Consider the following 14,062-nt stretch of genomic DNA (forward strand, 5'->3'; position numbering starts at 1 on the left):
GGACAACATTTACATCTATAATGTTTGCATCAACAAGTAATGTAACAACAAACAACTCACTTATAACACTTGCACGACATGTGGCCAGGTTAGCCACAACAAGTTCCACATACTTGCGTGCAAATTTGACCGTATCTGATAACAACAATAACTTGGCAAACACTCTCAATATTCTTTCCGGAGTACTGCACTCTGTGTGCATACATGAATAAACAGTAAGAACTTTCACAGGAACTTGTCACATGCAAATCTGTCAGCTTTGTTAAGAAAAACAAATAAGTTACACGTTACGCCAAGCCACAATGGGAAACATCATCATCAAAAGAGAAACAGATGACTAGAAGTAGTTGTGACTATGGGATTTATATTGTTTTCAACAAAATACATTTTTAGGGCAACTTAATTTAAGTAAAAAATCTATTGCTAAAGTCATGTTGTCATTTACCTATTTTTTGTTGTATTCAAAATCGTTGAAAAAGGACCATTATTTACACCATTTTTACATTATTTAATTAACACCATCACACACCAATGACGACCTAAGAAGTCAGATAATTTAATTTTTGCTTACTTGTTTTGTTTTTTTTTTCTTTTTCATTTACAAATATTTGTTTACTTGGACAAGACACAACATTATAAAACCAACATTTTTAAATTATAATCCTGATTTGACCTTGAACCTTTAATAGACATTAAACATCAAATCATTAAAATTTAATTTGTAAAAACTTTACTTTTTAGGTTTTGGTTAATTCTTGTGCTACAAAAATTGGCCATAATGTTTTTGTAAAGTATAACCTGATTATCAATTGGATTTAAGTCCAATTTAACTTTAAATTATAATTTGATTCCACACATTATTTTTTAGCAGTATTTTTACTGCAATATCTTTCTTCAGTGTGTTTTGCCCTTGTCAATAAGTAGAAGTCAAGCGCGGTCCCCTGCCTAGCAGTGGCTCTTATTAGTTCTAGTCACTTAAGATATATCATAGTATTGCGAAAACACCATTTGTCCCTAGTAACTATGGATTTAAATGCTTAACAAACACCCACTTGTTTTTGTTCAAGTGACTTGTAAGATACATAGTGTTAAATAAAAAAAAGACATTTGTTATTTCAGTGACTTTGTAGGTTTATGGTGTTTAAGATTTGATGGGAAAAAACACTTGTTCAACTTCAAGTGACTTGTAATTTCATAATGTTGATAAAATAAGACTTGTTTTTGTTTTAGTGACAATAGTGTTAATAAAAAGCTACTTGTTTCTTATGGAAACAAACACACACTTCTTGTAATTGTTTTAGTGAGCATTAGGTTATTAGTGTGAAAATGAAAATAGCAACTTTTTTTTGTTTTAGTTAATAGAGTGAAAAAGCAAAAAGCTACTTGTTTTATTGTTGTATGTGTGTTTTTTTAAAAACACTACTTGTGTCTGTTTCAATATAAGTTTGTAGATACACTATGCTTCAGCATTGAATGAAAAAAAATTAATCACAGAAATTTTTTTAATCTATGACATTCTCACTGAATGTGTCTAATTTGAATAAAAAATTGAATCAAAATTGTAGGGGAAGCTGGGTTCTCTATTACAGGTCACTTACAGTTTGTTCTTTTGTTATAACCAGTTATTTATTTATAAATATATTCATATTGTGACAACCTATAGTGTTTAGTATTTTAAACTTAACATATCTACTTAATGAGAAGTGGAAACATTTTTATTTTTTATTTACCAAAACTACGTAGCTGTAAACAATATTTTCTATTTTCAAAATTTGAGCAAAGTATATCTTTATAGTGTTTGAGGAAACATTACTTGTTTTTTTGTTTCATTATAAGCTTTATAGTATTGAAGAACACTAATAAATTATTGTTTTTGTCTTTATTATTAGTATTTATAGAATGAAGAACACTAATTGTATTTGTCTTATTATTAGTTTAAATAGTATTCAAGAACACTATTTGCTTTGTTTTATCATTAGTTTATAGTCTTTTGAGGAAAATACTACTTGTTTGTGTTTTCAACTCACCTATCACAAAGTGACATGGGGAGCTTTTGTGATCACTTTTTGTCTATTATCTGTAAACTTTTACTTTAAACCACATCTCCTCATAAACCACTGAGCCATTTTATCCAAACTTCACAGAAATGTTCCTTTCCTTGTTTGTTTGTTTGTTTGGATTTTTACGGCACGTCAACACATAACTGGCCCATATCGTGCCTAATGCTATAATAGGCTTAAAATGTTATGTAAAACTTTGTAACTGACAATAGAAAATGAGCAAATTAGATCCTAGAATACAAGTTTATCTCTTTCAAATAATCAATTATGTTTATTGATGGAATTGAATTAAAAGAGTTCTTTAAGTGAATTTACAGAATAAAATCTATTACGGGGCGTGTGAAAAATCATGACATTCAAGAAGAAAATGTCTTGACAGTAAAATTTTCATTACAACCTACACAGAAAGGGGCATTGTCATTTGTGAGGAGATAAGAGTGGGTAATTTTTTAGTGTGTCCAATTCGGGCATTGAAGAAGAACTGTTTGATCAGGGAGGTTTGACAGAGATAGAGATGGTGACACATCAAGAGATGGGTTTATATCGTGAAGTTAATTAAAAACAGCATTGTCCCAATTTGCTTTCCATTCAGATGCTACGAGTTTATTTATAGCCGGTCTAAAATCACAAGCAGGTACAATTAGTCATTTTTTTTGAAAATTTAATGATTGTTTAGCTAAAGCATCTACTTTTTCATTTCCTCGTATACCTACATGACATTGGGATCCAATATAATTTAACATATTTTCTTTTTAGTATATCATGAAAATCGTTAAAAGAGAGTTTCTTTACCAAGATATTGTCAGATTTTTTATTTTTAATGGATATTAAACAGAAAAGCGAGTCCGAAAATATCACAAATATATCGTTAGGTTATGCTGTGCTATGTATAACAATGCTAAATCGATAGCTTTTTCTTCAGCAGTAAAAAATGATGCATTATCTGGTAACCTCATAGTAGATGTAAAATTATTTTCAAACACAGCCGAACCTACTTTGCAACCTTCTTTTGAACCGTCCGTATAAATATGTATAAAACCTTCATGTTCTTCCTTAACTGCTAGAAACTTCTCTTTGAAATATTCAGGTGAATTTGATGACTTTTTTATATTTGAAAGATTAACATTTATTTTCGGGGAATTATAAGTCCAAGGTGGAACATCCTCATCGCCATTTTGAAGGATACTGTCTGGGTTAATTTTTAGTTTATCTAAATCATCTTTTAAACGAAGGCCTAATGGTTTAATGTCCTTTGATTTGTTAACAAATTTTTCAGTATAACTTGGTTTGAAAATAATATTTTCAGCTGGATTTTTGCTATTAGATGAAATTCTAGTTGCATATTGAAGTGATAGCTTTTTTTGACGAAGATGAAGCGATGGTTCCCCAGCTTCCGCATATAGACTTTCTACAGATGAGGTGCAAAATGCACCTAAAGCTAACCGTAAACCCTGGTGATGTATGGTATCTAGCATTTGAAGATATGATTTTCTTGCAGACCAATATACAAAAGAACCATAAGACTTCAGTATAATTTTAGTAATGTGGAACGTTATTTGATCCCCAATTTGTACTTGAATAAAACCTTTTTGTAAATTTAAAGCTTTCAGGCATTTTAGTTTGTTCAAATGTTTAATATTTGGCTATAAAGAAGTTTGTTGTCAATTATTTCCTAAAATGTTAGCTTCATCAACAACTTGGAATTTTAGAACCAGATATGTGAAATTCAAGGGAGTCATTATGGTGTTTCCCGCAGTCGAAGTCTAAATAAAATGGAACACATTGAGTTTTTTGGACTTGAAAGATTTAACGCATTTTTCCATTGCCTCACCACACACTATATTTCTGATTTTATTTATAGTTTTGTTGAAAGTTGCCTTTCAATTGTCTCATATTCTTTTCGAAATATCGATAGGAGGATAAGAAAATCATCTACATACTTGAGAACACTCTATAGCCCGTAGTGTAAGAGGCGCTAAAGCAATATATGTTTATTTTAAGGTGCCAAATTAAGTGTAACAGAAAGTAAAAATGCTTTCTTGAGGAATTCCTGTGGTTCTTTCAGTTGGTGATCCTCAGAAAAAGTTGAACATTAGTCTTACTTTAAAAGTGGCTTCATCGTTTAAAAAATCCCAGAATGAAAAGAGGAAGTCTGCCTTAAGTCTAGGGCATCCATTAGATCTTTTAAGGATATCCATATATTTTAAGTAGTATCGTAAAGCCTTCTCAAGATCAAAAGAAAATTTAATACCAGGTGTTGTTTTATAATGTGTCAAAGGACTTCTTCTATTATTAAAACAGACTTTCAAAGTCGTCAAGATGATCGTTAAATTTGTAATCTATGCCTGTTTACTGAGAAAACCTGAAATTCTGAATAAAATTAGATAATCTTATACAATCTCCATTTTTCTATGATATTACCCAAAACTAATACCCGATCTATTTTATCATATATCTCCCTCGATGTTTTGCACAGCAGGCAACTTGTTTAGTACCATGTAGAAAATTGTGCTATGCGAACCTATACTTTGTAGGTGTTCAGTCTTGAATTTATATTTTCCATCAGTATATAGGGATGAGGTAATAACCCAACACAACGCATTAAGGTTCCAAGTGAATTAGGAATAATTCCACCAATAAACACCTTCCCTTTATAATAATGCCAAAATTTATAAAAAAAAATCAGGAAATTTTGTTAAATTAATTGATAAGCACCAGGCAACGCTCTAAGTTTAGATTGGGGTGGTAAATGTTTACTAGTAAACACTAAGGTAGTGATACTTTAATCGTCCGGAGCCTTGACGCATAGCTATGTCTTTTGCAGTTTTTAATAATTGAATTTAGAATCATAAAGTCCATACCTATATCTAAGACCAAACCAGAAGGATTAATAATGTCTTCATCATATTTCTTGAAGAGAAGTAAAAATTAATTATTAAGATCTATTAATATCTAAATGGGAGCTTATAAGCATATTTGTGTTGTTTTGAAATTCATTTGAATAATGAATTCTTGAAAGAGGAGAGTCCTTTTTACAAATGTCTCTTAGCCAAAAGTTTCTTTTCTGCACAATTAGGTCTGCCGTTCTATTGTTCTATTGGTGACATACACATTTACGCCTATTGAAATAACAGCTCTGTAGCACCCCATCTAAGTTTTTCAAGAAGTGATTAACCACCATTTGACGTCTTCTTTGATAATACTATAGCTTTATCGGCAGAGTAACGCAGTAAACGTCTAATAGCCAAATCCATACCTGTCCCGAAAAATCTTAACAAAACGCATCAAAATCTCTAACTTCAGTACCTCCAATGTCTGCATCCCCCAGAAACTCGTTTCTTAAATCCAAATGTAATTTAATTTGAATAGTACCGATCTAAGGTATACCGCCTCCAACTCTATTGTAACCCAGCAAAATTTACAAATGTAAAAAATATAAGAGGAACATGACAAATAAGAATTGGACGAATACAGTAAAAATAATGATCAAATAATGAAATTACATGTAATTCACGGGAAACAATAAAAATAGGACAACCGAAAACACAGTTACAAGAAAGCTGCAAATTGTCTCTTTATTTATTTCTTATAGAAGAAAACATCTTCCATTCATCGTTAAAATTCACATCATTCTTCCGAGTGTTCGTGGAGATAGATTAATTCATATTAATTAAAGAAAAAAATGAATGGCATGTCATGTTTACAGGAATTAGATAATTTAACCACCAATTACTTTCAAGTACTGTCAGTCAAGTACTGTCAGTCAAGTACAATCATATGTCATTCTACTCTATATGAATCAGCTAGTAAGCTTCAAATATTTCAAACATTTTGATTTTGAACAATGAGTTCTATACAACTTCAACAAATTCAATTCAATATCTTTTTGGTATTAACATATGCAATGTTCATCCCCAATACACAGCTGCACGGCGGGTAGAATACTTAATTGAGAAAAGTATGTTGTTACAATGTAAAAAATATATAATTATAATAAAAATGTATATGTATATAATAATTTGGAGAAATACCCACCAACATTATTCTTGTATGATTCATTTCGACTACTTCTAAATATCATGACGATATAAGAAGTAAGAAACAACGCGTAACAATATATGAAATAACTTAAAGAAATACCAGAAAAATAAAATAAGGTCATATGTTGATGCGTAGTATGAATTTTCAGTGTATTTTAGCAAGAAGTAAAGAGATAAAAAAAACTTGGTTATTTCTTATATAAACTGCTTATGGTCATAATTTTAGAATAATTTTTAAATAACCAAGAAATAAGAATGAGTGATCGGAGTTCTTTGGGATTTTTTCTATCAACCATTACATACCAGTTTGGTAGGCTGTCAAGCACGGTAGTTACTGGAAAACCGTAAATGATTCACCAATGGTTATGTTTATATTAAACAATCCTTAATTGATATACTAGTACCTCTTGAAGCACTAGACAAATCTTAAAAGCGTAAATATGTCATTAAAGCAAGTGTTTTAATCTCTAATGTTTTGTATACTACGATTATATCATACCAGTCACGTATGTTTTTTTTTCTTTCTTTCGTTTTGTTATGTTTTTTCCTCAAAGAATGTAGATGTCGGATACAATGACTTATAGCTTATCAAACCCACAGTAAAGGTCCTGTTTTCAGCAAAAGGTAGATGGTGATATCCACGCTTACCGGGTTTCTAGCATTCTTGTACATTTATTTCCCAGATTATAGCATAAAATCGGCTATTTTTCCCTCTTTTGCCCATGTTATAACGGGACCAAAACCATGTGTTAACATAGTCACGCGCTGAATATGAGAAAATGTTGTTTTATTGATGTTTATATTGATAACTGCTCTTTATATTTCTTTGAGAGAATAATGTTTAGTGCCTGATTTTTTCATAAACTTGTGTGCTTGAAAGAAAAACAATTCTGATGCCACTGATCTTTTTCTACCGTCAATCTGAAACCATTCTAGGAATTTCTGAGGGTAATGTTTTGTCTTGGTTATAGTCATTTAATGTTTTTTCTTTAGTTAATAAATCTCTAATGTTAAGCTTTATAAATCAATTTAATTCAAAATTTCGTTCGGTTCCGAGCATTTACAAGTATCTCCAAAGTTGTTGGTCCCGGAAAAATAAAACGCATACGTAAAACATGTATACTTGGATTAATACCGTCCAAGCGTATGTGTGTTGTGAGCTGGTGCAGGAGCAGAACGCCCTGAGACAGTTTGCCCTTTCTTTTACGCGCGATTTCTTGACGCAGACGTCTTAATTCGTCTGCATAGTACGAACCGTTTATGGTACGACATTGCTCAAGTTAGTCAATCAAGATTATCCCCTGACTATCCAAAAAAATGGAGCAATCATCTTCCCTGCTGATGGCACCTTCTTGAATTTCTTCGGCTGGGGTGAGACAGGGTGCTTCCACTGCATGTTCCGTTTTTTTTATTCTGGATCAAAGAAATGGACCCATGTTTCATCCTGAGTTACGATCCGGTAGATTCAATCAGGTTAATCCTCGTAGCAAGACAAGATATCTTGAAATGTCAAGCCTTGTCCGTTGCTGGTCGTCAGTCAACTGTCTGGGGACTATCTAGCGGAAACCTTTGACATGCCATAGACATCGGTCAGAATTGCCTGAACTGAACCAAAGCTTATACCCACTTCCCAAGCAATGCTTCGCAGGTCTCGCCTTCTGTCGCACATAACCAGATCGTGCACAGTTTCGGCAGTTTCATCGTTGGTGGCCTCTTTTGGCCGTCCAGGCCGCTCATCATCTCCAATGCCCTCCGTACCCCTCTTAAATTCAGGAGCCCATTTTTTCACAGTGCTATAGGAAGGGGACACCTTCCCAAGTGTACCCCTGAAGTCTTCATGGATTTCCTTGGGGGACATCCCGGTACTTAATGACGGCTCTGATTTCAACTTTCTCCATTTGGTCTAAATGACACACCCCTCTACTTATCAGTGTGTTTTATGTTACTTAATCTGTGTAAAACCGCGTGTAACTCGGTCAGTAATCTTCAATAAGATATCGGTATCAACGTATCGTGTGTAAATGTCAGTGTAGTTGCTTAGAAGTTTATCGAGCCGAGAACGTTTGTATCATACCTCGTAAAAGTACAAATCTGTCCAGTCGAGAATTATTTTGGGGGGTTGCAAAAGCCTTGGACAATATCATGCTTTGATGAATTTATTGAACACATAATTGTATTGTATATGATGTACAGTTAACTTGGCATTCAACTGGCAAAACGTGACTATTTAATTTCTTCATTTGCGAGCAATTTTATGCTAATTGCGTTTAGATATCATTTAGTAGTGATTTATGCTCCGTCTTTTGAGTTGACTATTAAGGGCATGAAAAACTATATCAAAATTTCATGATTCGAATTGTTTTTGAATATAAACATTCAATATGTGCATTGCATTACATATAATATCATGTGCATGTAATTTTATGTGGAAAAAACACAATATCTGACCTACGCAAGAAAACAATAAAAAAGAAAACAACAAGACGACACATACCAAAATAATATATTGTTAGAAAGAAAATTAAATTGTTTAAATAGCTTTGCAATATTTATATTTCGGCTGAAAAATTATATACATGTTTAACTACACAACTTTATATTGTTATAGTAAAAATCACTTACTGGCTCTTGCTTAATAGTTGACTCATTCTCACCTAAACTTACTATAAAAAGGGAAGATTAAAGTATAATCTGAGGTCAAATATAAATGTAGATTTTATGATTTTATGATAAAATTATAAAATTCCATATTTCCTGTTTGACATAGTAAAGATTAAAATATTAGAAAGAAATGTTTTGAAATTCATCGCCTTCGCAGAATCTCCCCTCTCGAGAATTTTTACTAAACAAAATAACAACTGAAGCATCTTTGATACAGAACGATGTCGACCTCAATGTCAATACGTCTCTATTTGTAACATTCTTGGTATTTTCGTGTCACGTAACATCTTCTTCATGACATAATCGCTGATTTTCTTGATCATATAAGAATAAGGAAATATGCTCGTATGGCCAGATAAGATAAGCTTTCAATCAAAAGTGTGATAAGTATGAAAATCCTCATGCATTCTTTCTTTTTTCAGTCTATAAGCTTTTTACAAATGTGCAAAACTGTATAACTGTCATTTTGTTTCTTTTATGGGCATAATTGTGTTTATTTAGACTAACAGGATAAACAAGAAGCTCTCTTTCTGAATCATCTCCCTATTCTTACGTCATTTCTGTCCTTTTATAGAAAAATCTTATTTATCCTTATATCCAGTGTCTACTCAGAACACATGCTACATATAATTCTTGACATTTCTGTTGGCTACTTAAAAAAATGACCCTATTTATTCTGATTAAATATAATCACTTTATTTACGTGTCACGTATAATTTATCAAAGTCACAATCAATAACAACGTCTGTATTCTCATCGTCTAAAAATAGACTTTTAACATTTATTCAGTTTGTTTTGGTTTGATTCGTACAACATGAAAATCAAGATCAAGGTCAATAGATCGATTTACTATGAGCCTGACCTTGGTCTCAGTGCCTGATGTCTACAGACAAGTGTCTGGTGAAATAAAACAACAAATCAGGAGCTAGAAAAAACATGTTTTATATAAACAAGACAAATTTAAAACATTTTTATCAAATATTGCACTATTTATTGTCTCGGCAAATAAAACATAAAATATTTTAGATTGTGATTACTAATAAAAACAATAAAATTATTGAAGAAATGAATGATAAAATTAAAACGAAGTGGCAAAATTATATGAAGTATAAGAATTATCGACATGATAAAATATAAACAGAACAGCATTATCAATAAGAAAATAAAACAATTAGACCCTATTCATATAATAATGCCATTTATGTTTAGAATAACAATGATAATAATTCAATGCATGATCTATTGATGATGTGATAACATTAATAATTGACACACACTATACATTAATTTAATTTATGAAATAACACTTGTACCGCTTAATTGGAACAGTTATAATGAATATATACTACACAAGTGTTGAAAAGTATCAACAATGATATGCCATTCATAAAATGTTTTTCTAATACTGGGGCGGTTTGTGAAAAAAAACCTGGTTGTTTTCTAGACAACACGCTTTCCTAAGCAAGTACATCGCTTATTCCAAGGTAACCGAAGACACTGTCCCCCGTACAGTCCCTTACATAGACTTATTTCATATTTATATGGTCCTACACTTCTCATTATGACGTCATCGCACGTGCCCGTTCTTGCATTTTCCCGACAAGCATTAAACTGGCGAGCACTTGTGTCGGTAACAAGCGACAGCAGCAACATTGCTGACACAGTTATGAATTTCATCCAACCAAGAAGATCCATTTCTACAGTTTCAAATGAATGACTGTTAAATATTTCTTTTTTTTTCTTCTTCTTCCCTGTCTGTTTAGAATCCTGAAGTAAAAATAGTGTTGATACGATCAGATAAAAACAGAGATTTACCTAAAATTTATTCATAAACCGTTAATTTAACCTGCCAGGACCGAAAGGATTAGCCCTTGCTAACAGTATAGAGCAAGGTAAGACTTCAGGGATCTATACTTTGGTAGCACAATTCTCTTATTGTATTTTGATTTTAAATTTCCTTTAAATGGACTGATCCAGATTGAAAACAGGCCAGATCCATTCCACAAGTTCAGCAATTTAAGGATTAAATATATCGATGAATTACTAACTAGACATCACTTGATTGGCAGTATCAACGCCATTTATACATAATTCGTGATATTCATGGGTAAAACCTTGTTTTTGTTCGATCTACCCTTAGACCAAAGAGAGCATTGCATTTACTTTCAGTAATATAAAGTTATGATGTTTTGGTAGTAAAGGAGAAAAGGCACTCAAGGAAGGTAACAATAGGACCTCATTATATTTTTGAATAATCATTTTCTAGAAAATATTCTGAACATGTGAGCAAAAATAAGGGAGAATTATTATCCGGAATTGGAAATATCAAATTTTATAATTTTATAAATATATACTTTTATTTTTTACCCTATTTTAATTCATTTCACACAAAAATGTATATACAAAGCTACAAATATCTGATAACTAAATATTGTCAATAAAATTAAAAGGAAAATCATAATATGACCAGACAAAAAAGGACAAAAGGTACAAACAATGAGATAAAAACGTTTGCCCCCGGTAGAACTTGAAGTCACGTCCCCTGAAAACATTATTCAATGACTGAAATCAGAAACGTTTCAGAAACAAGCTTCTGCCACCTATCAATTTGTTCAGTTGAAAATAACTGACTGGTACATATTTCGTTCAACCAGTTAAATACATTTTATTCAAAATAAATCAAAATATTACCTTATGATATTGTTGTTGCGTTTTTGTTGTTGTTGTTGTTGTTGTTGTTGTTTTTCAATGTGTCTCGCTGGAGAGCGTTTGAGCTTTGTGTTGAACTGTTGTAGCCTGCGTATTTATAGGTTGATGTTGGGGATTTCTTATCGAAATTTAGTAGAATTTTGATCATTCGGGAAATAAATTTGTAAATAAGTTTTCAGCTAATTATAGCGGGAAGTATGAGTAAATTTCCTTCTTTCTACGTAAATATATTAAATGTGGGTTTCTGTTAAATAAAGTTTAAATTCTGCGTGTAAATTAACTTTCTTAAACTAATTTGATAATAAGGTGCTTTAAATAATCATATAAACATTGATTTTTTCGACAATGGTTATAAGAAAACGTAGATCTCTCCGTGCCAAATTGACAGATAAGTAAGACTTTTTATGATAAGTAGCCGGCGGATAGGCCACTGTTTAACATGGTGTTGCTTTATGTATGGAATTAGCTATTTTCCTTGCACTTGAACTTTGTTCAATAACAACTTAGTTGTCAGAGAGCACACACATACATACACATTTTGTGACATTTAAACTGTTATTAAATACGTAAATGTTAAATTTTATGTTTAATAAAATACTAATATGACATTTCTGTTTGCTACCTTTGTCTAGAACTTGTAACATCAAATAATTTAAAATTACAAATTATGATACTTTCTACATAAAGTCAAAAGATAGTGTCTGGAATTTCTGACAAATGTGATAATAATTATTATGCTTATTCTGCTTTTGCCATACACTAAATAATGCCAACTGAAAACACAATTACAAGAAAACAGCATCGTTTCATTATCCATTTGATCTAGAAAAAAATACGTTATCCAACAATGCATCTTGATATAAACGCCCTTTTTCCGAAAATTCGTTTAACTAATCCATATACAAACTAATCAATAATCTGGAAACAAAGTGATGCCTCGGAGCATTAACCACAACAAAATTGCATGAAAATTGCAGACTCAAGAATAAAAATGCAACATCCTGAGGCCCCCTAACACCGGCTTAAGCTGTACTCAATTCTCAACACCTAATAGTGCTGGCATCAATGATCCCGAAGGACCCATTAAACCCATAAAGCAAATTCAGAAAGGGTTCAACAAAGCCAACAAATTAATAAACATATTGCTATTTGTTTTGACTCTATTTTTGAATATTGATGATTTTAGACTGATAATAACTTTTGAAGATTTCAACTATCTTGAACAGTGAATCGTGTCTTCTCAGAGTGTGAATTTCAGTCTTTTTTATAAAAAAATATAATTTAAGAAAATAGAAGAAGTGTGGAGGTGTAAATCTCAATTAATTTTTTAAGCAATAACCTAGAATGAGGTGTCAGAGTTCTGCGCGTTTTTTGTTTGTGTTTTTGCTATAAACAATGTGAAAACAGTAGGGTAGGATAACATTACAAGTACAATGAGTAGTAACTGGAAAACACCATAATTATTTATCAATGATTCTGTTTATACTTAACAACCATTATAGTTGATATACCTCTTAAAACACTTGAACATCTAAGAAGCGTCAAGATGTCATTTAATTGTTTCGGTATCTATTGCGATGTAGACCACCATCAAACCAAATATGTGTGTAATTATTTTTTCATAGAATGTCGATATTAATTTTCTATTTAATGTATCAATCAATTGAAACCCCTTCAAAAAAGGGATAATCGGGGTCAATGACTTATCAACCTTTTTCTAGATTAATAATAGCAGTCAAAACCTGTTTTCTGGTAAAATCCCCGATTGAGGCGCACATTTCCTCCGAGTTTCTAGCATTCCTGCATATTAATTTCCCAGATTAACGCCAACGCTCAATTACTTTATACTGTGGCTGTATGACGATTAAACAGTTATTTGGCAAAATAATTGCAGAAACGCGCAATAATGTTCTTAGAAATGCCTGACCTATGTAATGAATGGAACTATTAAGTTTTATTTTTTAGAATCGATTAGCAACTATTTAGCACATTAATTGTTTTCTAAGTTTTTTTGTTATTTTCTGGTGCCGTATGAATAAAATATGTCATGACTCTAATTTTAATAAATGCTATCATCCGATTGCAAATTTATTTCAGAATTTCATTATTGTTGTTGTTTTTGTTGTGGTTATCTTTGTTGTTTGAAGAAGACTTCCAAAAGTAATTAAATGTACATGTCTAGTTGTTTAAAATAGTGCGTTCCTATTGGAATTGAGTAGTTTGTGCACAAAGATAATGTTTCCGAATGTTAATTTTTTTTATATTTTTTTTATATAATTTGAAAAAGCTGTATGAAATTGACCGACTTACTTTGTATTCAAGTTGTGCAATAATCAGTCAATTAATTTTACTTTTAATTGTATTTTTTTTCTTGTAATTTCATCTTCAACACAGGTATGGAATTATATGAATTAAATGTCAATTGATAATTATGTTTGGTTTAGAACAATAAGAATGCATAGAAATGCATTGACAGGTTTAGTAAAGGTAGTCAGTTTCGAAAACAGTATTTCAATTAATAGTGGTTATGCGAATAAAATTGGATATAAAGTGTGACAAAACAGATAATAAAATATGTGCAATGAAATGCTT

This window comes from Ruditapes philippinarum, unplaced genomic scaffold (assembly GCF_026571515.1).
Source record: "Ruditapes philippinarum isolate M1 unplaced genomic scaffold, ASM2657151v2 ctg7280_1_1_1_1, whole genome shotgun sequence".
NCBI classification, from domain to species: Eukaryota; Metazoa; Mollusca; class Bivalvia; order Venerida; family Veneridae; genus Ruditapes; species Ruditapes philippinarum.